Here is a 9,346-nt window from a genome sequence, read left to right as displayed (position 1 = left end):
TTTTCCTGGTTGCTGGTGTATAGTCCTGGTCTTAGGATAGCAAAGAGTCACAGTTTTCTATCAGCTATGCCAACCTGAGGTTAAACAGCAATTGCTCTACAGCGTAACCATGTTGCTAAGCTATGGTATTTAGTAAGTTTTATCAAGTAGTTTCCCTACAAAAGTTGTATTGGTTTATAACTGCATCAAAAGTCAAGGAAAAAGCTAGAATGACAGCTCATAAATTAAAAGATCTTACAGAGGACCAAGGTTCAATTCCCAACACCCACATAGTAGCCCCCAACTATCTGTTCTCCAGTTAGAGTGGATATGAAGCTCTCTTCTTGCCTCTGCACACACAAGGAATGTAAATGGTGCATAAACATATATGTAGTCAAAATACCTAAGCATGTTAAGAAAGAAGAAAGAGAAAAATACAGTCAAGAAATGTGTGTGTAATTTTCTAGCCATTCATATTCCCCATAGTTCATTTTCATTCTAATAATTTCTCGCCAGTTGTAAGTCATTTTCTTCTCAACAACACAGTGTTAAGCTGTTACTTGGAAAACACTGAGGCCGGGGCTGGGGATTTAGCTCAGTGGTAGAGCGCTTGCCTAGGAAGCGCAAGGCCCTGGGTTCGGTCCCCAGCTCCGAGAAAAAAAAAAAAAGGCATGGGAAAACACTGAGGCCTAGGTCCTATTTGATTCAGTAGCTATCCCTGACCAACAGGCATGTCTTACTGAGCGATCTGAAAAGCAGTGGGTTCGTGTTTCAGAGTTTGGTCTCTAGATCAGTCATCATCTCTTCTCTTTGAGCGGAATCATTTAAGAATTCTGCCCTTTGATGACACTAACCTCAGGATGTTTTTTTTTCTTTTATGTCCACTGCAATCAACTTGGATGCCTTTACCATTCATGGGGAGGATCAGTTCAGCAGCCTATCAATTAATTACTCTACTCTGTCTCTTCAGTTGTCTCCTCAGTTCTTCAGCCCTACATTCTCTAGGAGAAGTACATATGTGCATCACCAGGATAGCTTCCCTCTGAAATATAGCATTCACTCATATCACTTCCTGCACATGGGATCTTATCCTCCAATTGTATCAAATCACTCATTACATTTGATACCAAATCTGTGACCTCATCAGATCCCACAGGCTTTCTATCATTCTACTTTATATTTTCTAACACAATGATTATGAAGACTGATTTAACTATAAATTTGGGTTCATTAAAAAAAATGGATCTCTCCAGTACTCACTGGACATATTAATTGTGCTTAACTTACTTCACTTTTCACAAAGGTTCCCTTTCACTCTGATATTTAAACTTGACTTGTTTTTGCCTTCCTTTTTCATAGAAATTATAAAAATCTCTTTGAATTCTCAACCACAAAACCTACAAACCAGAAGTATCAATGTCTGTTTTTGTCTTTTCTTTGCTTCTCTGTCTTCTCTTCCCTTTAAAGTATTTTCAAAGTCTTCCAAATTTTCGGTTATTATTTATCTCTCTTAATTCATCTCTTATAGTCCAGTCAATAAAATCATCTCTCACAACACCACCAAAAACACTTTTATCATGTTTGGCAATGACTTACATGATGATAATGCCGTTATCTTATATCCATTCTCTTTTTCTCCACATCTAATAAACCATACTTTTTATCTTTGACTTCTGTTACCTCATATATTCTTAAATTTTAACTCATGTTCCTGTATGGGAAATTTCAGGAGAATTTCTAAAAACTTCTACCTCCAGTTCTTAAGCTGTCATCACACATTTAGATCTCATTATTTGTTCACTCTTCTCTTCTTATGCTTCACACTCTCCCTGAGTGATTGCATATACAAACCGTAGCCTCGACTATCTCATAGACTGTATGTTAATAATTAGCAAATGCTTATCCACAGAACAGGCATCACTCCTGGACTTCTAATAAAACTGATCTATACATTACTACAAATGTAGCTACCTCACAGCAATATCCTCTTTTTAATTAATTCTTAGAGAATTTTATACCACTTTTTGTGATATTCACCTTCTTTTCCAATGTCTTCCTGATCCATGTTTCCTTCCCTATCTCTGCCAAATGTGGTGCCCACTTTTTTTTAACCTGTCAAGTCAAATTTATGCTATCCATATACTCTGGAGTGTATGGACATCTACTTGAACATAGTTGATCTAGCAAGGGTCACATACATACAGAAAACTAATGTTTCCTTCCTCAGAAGTTCTCAATTGTCCATAGCTCCTCAGTGAGAGCTAAGACTTCATGTGCACTCTCTGTCTCTATGCTGAGATTTTGACTGGCTCAAGCTAGTAAAGAACTTGTACATGCTCTGTGAGTCCAAATGTGGAGCTTCCCTATTGTGTCTGGAAAATAGGATTTTTTTTCCTAGTTATTCACTGTCTCTGGGTCTTGCACCAGGGGCTCTTTCTACAATGGTTTGTAATGGTTCCTGATGCTTATGAGGATGAGTATAATATAGATATATCATTAAGGCTGAGCAGTCTGTGGTCTCTCACTGTGAGACCGTAAAAGGCAGATTGGTACCCTATTGAACTTAGGCTTTAAAGCCCCGGAATCCCTGAAGTGGTGGTAGGCCCTTAGCCTGATTCCCAGGTACCAGGCCACTGTCACTAGCCAAAGCCTATCATAGATTTGTGGCTATCAGTAACGCAAGGGTAACACCCCAAGCCCTTCCACATGTAGAGGACATGGCCTGTGGTCATGTAGGCTCAAGACAGATTTCCTTTTCAGTGAGGTACCTAAAGGCCTGGAGGGGTTAGCCAGTAAGTTTTCTTTCCCAGACATTCCTCCCTGCAAAAGGTATTTAACCTCAGGCCCACCCTGAGAAGTGGAGTATGGTTTTACACATCCACTTTCTGCCATGACAATAAATGTCTTAAAACCATGAACTGTCACTTTTCAACAGAGGTCTACAAAACCACCTTCTAGTCTCCGGTAGAAGGTCACTCTTCACTCCCAGCTATGACCACCACCAAGCTCAAGACACCCTGCAGCCTTCAAGCCAAGGACTCCTCCTCAGGACGAGCCACAGCTCCCCTCTTGCCCACTTCTCCCTGGGCCAGGCTAGATCCAGACCCCAGGACCCCACTATGTTCTCAGCTCTGTTCACAGCATCCAGCTTCACCTGGGTGTCTGAGAGCCTGAGAATCGGACAGCCCTGGCCTCCTTGCAAGCCCAAGGACCCCCCTGCATCAGCTCCGGAGTTCTGCGCCTCAGAATTCACTTCTCCACCCCTGGGGTGGTATCCTACATTCAGTGCCAAAAAAATTCAGAAGAGATTTGTATAAATGGAGTGGAGAGTGTTACCAATAGGAAATAGAAAGCAGAGCAAATGAAACCAAGCACCTATTAACTTCAAGACAGTAAAATGATAACAATACTAAATCTAATCACTAAATACTTCTTGAATCAGATATTAATAATAAAACATGAATGCTGAAATAGGCAAAATGTTATCATGGGTTTTAAGAATAAGAGGCTAAGGGCTGGGGATTTAGCTCAGTGGTAGAGCGCTTACCTAGGAAGCGCAAGGCCCTGGGTTCGGTCCCCAGCTCCGAAAAAAAAAGAAAAAAAAAAAAGAATAAGAGGCTAAACACTCATCAATAATATATAAGTTAACCTATGGAGAAACAGCAGTCTTAGAACAGGGTATTGTTGGAAGAGTAATCAACTGAAAGGATATAGACAAGACTATTTCAACTTAGTACAAATTGAAAGAAGAGAAGACATTAATTTAAAGCAGCCTGCTGTCATTATTTTACTAATGTACTATTATTAAGGTTCTAATAAATACTAATAAGAGTGTTCAAATATCCATATCATAATGTCACCTTGATATTGGAATCATGATGTTCAGTAAGACATTGGCTAGTAGGACATTTTAAATGCTAAAAAGGCAGGAATGGGTTGAAAACCAGGAAATGTAGCACATTGGTGCATATGAACTAAGAGGAAGAGGTTAGTCAAAAAAGCTAGGGCACAGAAAACAAAAAAAGAGTTCACACAGGAAACAGCTGCCACACATTGCTAGGGTGGATCGCATTCATAATTTGCTTTTGGATATAGTAATTTAAATGGATTATGGAACAAGACTTCAGCTAAATACATGACAGGCTGATGAGAAGACATTTAGAGCCTACTAATAATAACGATAACACCCTAGGCCATGGTAAATGTCAACTTATTTTCTGCGTGTGTTCTGAAAGTATCAAGGTGAGAGATTAACTAGGGTTACCATATAAAATGCAAATGCCCCTCCAATTTGAATTTCAAATAAATAATGAACTTTAATACATTGGTGCCCCAAATAGTGCATGAAACTTGACTATAATAAAAATGTCATTGTTTATATGAAATTTAAATTTTACTTGGAATTCTATACTTTTATTTGCTGAAATCTAGCAAGCTAAAAATAAGGTATCAGTTAAAACCAAACACAAAATTAAATGCTCTGATTAAAAATAATAAACTATTAGGCCAGCTCACATCAACTAGAAGAAAGATACCCAGTGCCTGCCCTCATCATTCTAGTCTGAGGAGGCCAGAAGAAAGACACCCTAGCACCTGTTGTGGGTGCCACTATGTTGAATGAATGTGTGATGGAGTGATGGGAAAGATAGAGTACACAGTGGAAAGAGGGAAGAAAAGGCAAAGCCAAGGGTTCATACACCGTGGGAAACCATAGAACTGGAGAGTCAGCAGCAGTGGGGAGCAGGCAGATTTGAGAGAGCTATGGTGAGGTCCTGGCCCAGGCCAGGATCATGTCAACCCAAGGGTCATGTCTAGATCCATGGACCTGCTATAGCTGGGGTCTGTGCTGATGTCTGTGACCAGAGTTACCACCAAAAGCCAAGTAGATGTTGGAGGTCTAAACTGCCATCAGCGTCCATGTGGGTATCTGAATGTTATGTTGCCGCAGGTGGACTCGCTGGTCTAAGTGGACTATGCTGCTACCTGAGGCCAAGGAGGCCAATGCTGCTGCTGGGGGCCATCTCTAGGATCATGGTCCTATAATCCAGGGTCTATGTTGATGTCCCAGACCTCTGTTACTACCAAAGGTCATGCAGATGTCCCTCATCTGGGCTGCTGCCTGAAGCACAGACTTTTTTTTTCTCTTTATTAACTTGAGTATTTCTTATTTACATTTCGATTGTTATTCCCTTTCCTGGTTTCCAGGCCAACATCCCCCTAGCCCCTCCCCTTCTCTATCGGTGTTCCCCTCCCCATCCTCTCCCCATTACCGCCCTCCCCACAACAATCACGTTCACTGGGGGTTCAGTCTTAGCAGGACAAAGGTCTTCCCCTTCCACTGGTGCTCTTACTAAGATGTTCATTGCTACCTATGAGGTCAGAGTCCAGGGTCAGTCCATGTATAGTCTTTGGGTAGTGGCTTAGTCCCTTGAAGCTCTGGTTGGTTGGCATTGTTGTTCATATGGGGTCTCGAGCCCCTTCAAGTTCTTCCAGTCCTTTCTCTGATTCCGAAGCACAGACTTTACGCCTTACTGGTTACCACACTCTGGTGAGCTGGCTGTATTCCTTGCATGGGCATCACAGTAGGGCTGATGGTGAGGGGGCATGTCCCAAGGACATGAGCATGGGGAAGCAGACCCCGCTCCTTGTCTGCCATTGGGTGGTGTAGATGAGACAGAACTACCTCACCCCTCACTCCTGGCCACCTGCTGCAAGTGGGAGAGCTAGCCCTGAGGTCCATGAGAGGCGGAAAGCTGGCCCTGTTTCTCACCAACTGCAGCATTCTGAAGAGCAGGTCCTGTAGCTCACCTGGGCAGCACAGTAGGACTGGCCCTGGTGGCAAAGGCACAGATGAGCTAACTCTGAGGACATGAGAGCAGGAGACCTGACCTTGTGGGCACAGGGGAGCAGGAAGACTGACCACCTAAGCTATGTCCCAGCGCCAGATCGAAGGCTTTGAGTTAGCCCACCCCAACAGCTACCCCATCTGTCATCTGTGGGATCATGTGAAAGGCCAGTCCTGCACATCTAAAGCTTCAGGATGTCCATGCCACAGGGCGACAACAGGATATTCTAGAAGAGCGCCTTTAATGATCCAGTACTGATAGTGTAATAGAGGCCTTGAAACAACCAATGACTCATTGCAATGAACATTCCAAAGTGAAGATATGTGCACAGATGGGATACTGTGTGACAGACTGTGACACACTACAACTTCCTTGAGAAGATTTTGTTGTTGTTGTTATTGTTGCTGTTTTTGTCATCGTCATTGTTGTTGCTGTTGCTGCTGCTGTTGTTTATTCTGTCTTATTTTACCTTAGGGAAGAGGTTGCAAGGGTGGAGGGCAGATATAAAGGGTGAGAAAGATGAGTGGAATTGGGATACATGAGTTGAGAATCTCAGAGAGTCAATAAAAAGTGTTTTAAAATACATTATTACTAATAATAACCTCTCTAGGATAATTAGTGCCAACACTATGTACACAGGTAATGAGCCATCCAATGGAGCATAAGAAACCTATCATTGGCCACATCCTCAAAGAAAAGTGACTCTAGGGGCAGCCATCAACTTCCCATGGATCCACAGGAAGGGTAGTATCTCGGGAATCCCTTATATACACACCCCATGTTGGAATTCTGACTAGCTTGATCTTGGACAGGTCCTTTGAATTGATGTGTAATTCTTACTACTAATAATAATAATAATAATAAAATTTTTTTTATTAACTTGAGTATTTCTTATATACATTTCAAGTGTTATTCCCTTTCCCGGTTTCCGGGCAAAATCCCCCTCCCTCCTCCCCTTCCTTATGGGTGTTCCCCTCCCAACCCTCCCCCCATTGCCGCCCTCCCCCCATAGTCTAGTTCACTGGGGGTTCAGTCTTAGCAGGACCCAGGGCTTCCCCTTCCACTGGTGCTCTTACTAGGATATTCATTGCTACCTATGGGGTCAGAGTCCAGGGTCAGTCCATGTATAGTCTTTAGGTAGTGGCTTAGTCCCTGGAAGCTCTGGTTGCTTGACATTGTTGTACTTTTGGGGTCTCGAGCCCCTTCAAGCTCTTCCAGTTCTTTCTCTGATTCCTTCAACGGGGGACCTATTCTCAGCTCAGTGGTTTGCTGCTGGCATTCGCCTCTGTATTTGCTGTATTCTGGCTGTGTCTCTCAGGAGCGATCTACATCCGGCTCCTGTTGGTCTGCACTTCTTTGCTTCATCCATCTTGTCCAATTGGGTGGCTGTATATGTATGGGCCACCTGTGGGGCAGGCTCTGAATGGGTGTTCCTTCAGTCTCTGTTTTAATCTTTGCCTCTCCCTTCCCAGCCAAGGGTATTCTTTTTCCTCATTTAAAGAAGGAGAGAAGCATTCACATTTTGATCATCCGTCTTGAGTTTCGTTTGTTCTAGGGATCTAGGGTAATTCAAGCATTTGGGCTAATAGCCACTTATCAATGAGTGCATACCATGTATGTCTTTCTGTGATTGGGTTAGCTCACTCAGGATGATATTTTCCAGTTCCAACCATTTGCCTACGAATTTCATAGACTCGTTGTTTTTGATAGCTGAGTAATATTCCATTGTGTAGATGTACCACATTTTCTGTATCCATTCCTCTGTTGAAGGGCATCTTGGTTCTTTCCATTTTCTGGCTATTATAAATAAGGCTGCGATGAACATAGTGGAGCACGTGTCTCTTTTATATGTTGAGGCATCTTTTGGGTATATGCCCAAGAGAGGTATAGCTGGATCCTCAGGCAGTTCAATGTCCAATTTTCTGAGGAACCTCCAGACTGATTTCCAGAATGGTTTTACCAGTCTGCAATCCCACCAACAATGGAGGAGTGTTCCTCTTTCTCCACATCCTCGCCAGCATCTGCTGTCACCTGAGTTTTTGATCTTAGCCATTCTCACTGGTGTGAGGTGAAATCTCAGGGTTGTTTTGATTTGCATTTCCCTTATGACTAAAGATGTTGAACATTTCTTTAGGTGTTTCTCAGCCATTCGGCATTCCTCAGCTGTGAATTCTTTGTTTAGCTCTGAACCCCATTTTTTAATAGGGTTATTTGTTTCCCTGCGGTCTAACTTCTTGAGTTCTTTGTATATTTTGGATATAAGGCCTCTATCTGTTGTAGGATTGGTAAAGATCTTTTCCCAATCTGTTGGTTGCTGTTTTGTCCTAACCACCGTGTCCTTTGCCTTACAGAAGCTTTGCAGTTTTATGAGATCCCATTTGTCGATTCTTGATCTTAGAGCATAAGCCATTGGTGTTTTGTTCAGGAAATTTTTTCCAGTGCCCATGTGTTCCAGATGCTTCCCTAGTTTTTCTTCTATTAGTTTGAGTGTGTCTGGTTTGATGTGGAGGTCCTTGATCCACTTGGACTTAAGCTTTGTACAGGGTGATAAGCATGGATCGATCTGCATTCTTCTACATGTTGCCCTCCAGTTGAACCAGCACCATTTGCTGAAAATGCTATCTTTTTTCCATTGGATAGTTTTGGCTCCTTTGTCAAAAATCAAGTGACCATAGGGGTGTGGGTTCATTTCTGGGTCTTCAATTCTATTCCATTGGTCTATCTGTCTGTCTCTGTACCAATACCATGCAGTTTTTATCACTATTGCTCTGTAATACTGCTTGAGTTTAGGGATAGTGATTCCCCCTGAAGTCCGTTTATTGTTGAGGATAGCTTTAGCTATCCTGGGTTTTTTGTTATTCCAGATGAATTTGCAAATTGTTCTGTCTAACTCTTTGAAGAATTGGATTGGTATTTTGATGGGGATTGCATTGAATCTGTAGATTGCTTTTGGTAAAATGGCCATTTTTACTATATTAATCCTGCCAATCCATGAGCATGGGAGATCTTTCCATCTTCTGAGGTCTTCTTCAATTTCTTTCCTCAGTGTCTTGAAGTTCTTATTGTACAGATCTTTTACTTGCTTGGTTTAAGTCACACCGAGGTACTTTATATTATTTGGGTCTATTATGAAGGATGTCATTTCCCTAATTTCTTTCTCGGCTTGTTTCTCTTTTGTATAGAGGAAGGCAACTGATTTATTTGAGTTCATTTTATACCCAGCCACTTTGCTGAAGTTGTTTATCAGCTTTAGTAGTTCTCTGGTGGAACTTTTGGGATCACTTAAATATACTATCATGTCATCTGCAAATAGTGATATTTTGACTTCTTCTTTTCCGATCTGTATCCCCTTGATCTCCTTTTGTTGTCTGATTGCTCTGGCTAGAACTTCAAGAACTATATTGAATAGGTAGGGAGAGAGTGGGCAGCCTTGTCTAGTCCCTGATTTTAGTGGGATTGCTTCGAGTTTCTCTCCATTTAGTTTAATGTTAGCAACTGGTTTGCTGTATATGGCTTTTACT

Source organism: Rattus norvegicus, chromosome 14, assembly GCF_036323735.1.
Source record: "Rattus norvegicus strain BN/NHsdMcwi chromosome 14, GRCr8, whole genome shotgun sequence".
Taxonomy (NCBI): Eukaryota; Metazoa; Chordata; class Mammalia; order Rodentia; family Muridae; genus Rattus; species Rattus norvegicus.
The sequence above is the reverse complement of the archived record's forward strand: the minus strand, read 5'-3'. Positions refer to the sequence as shown.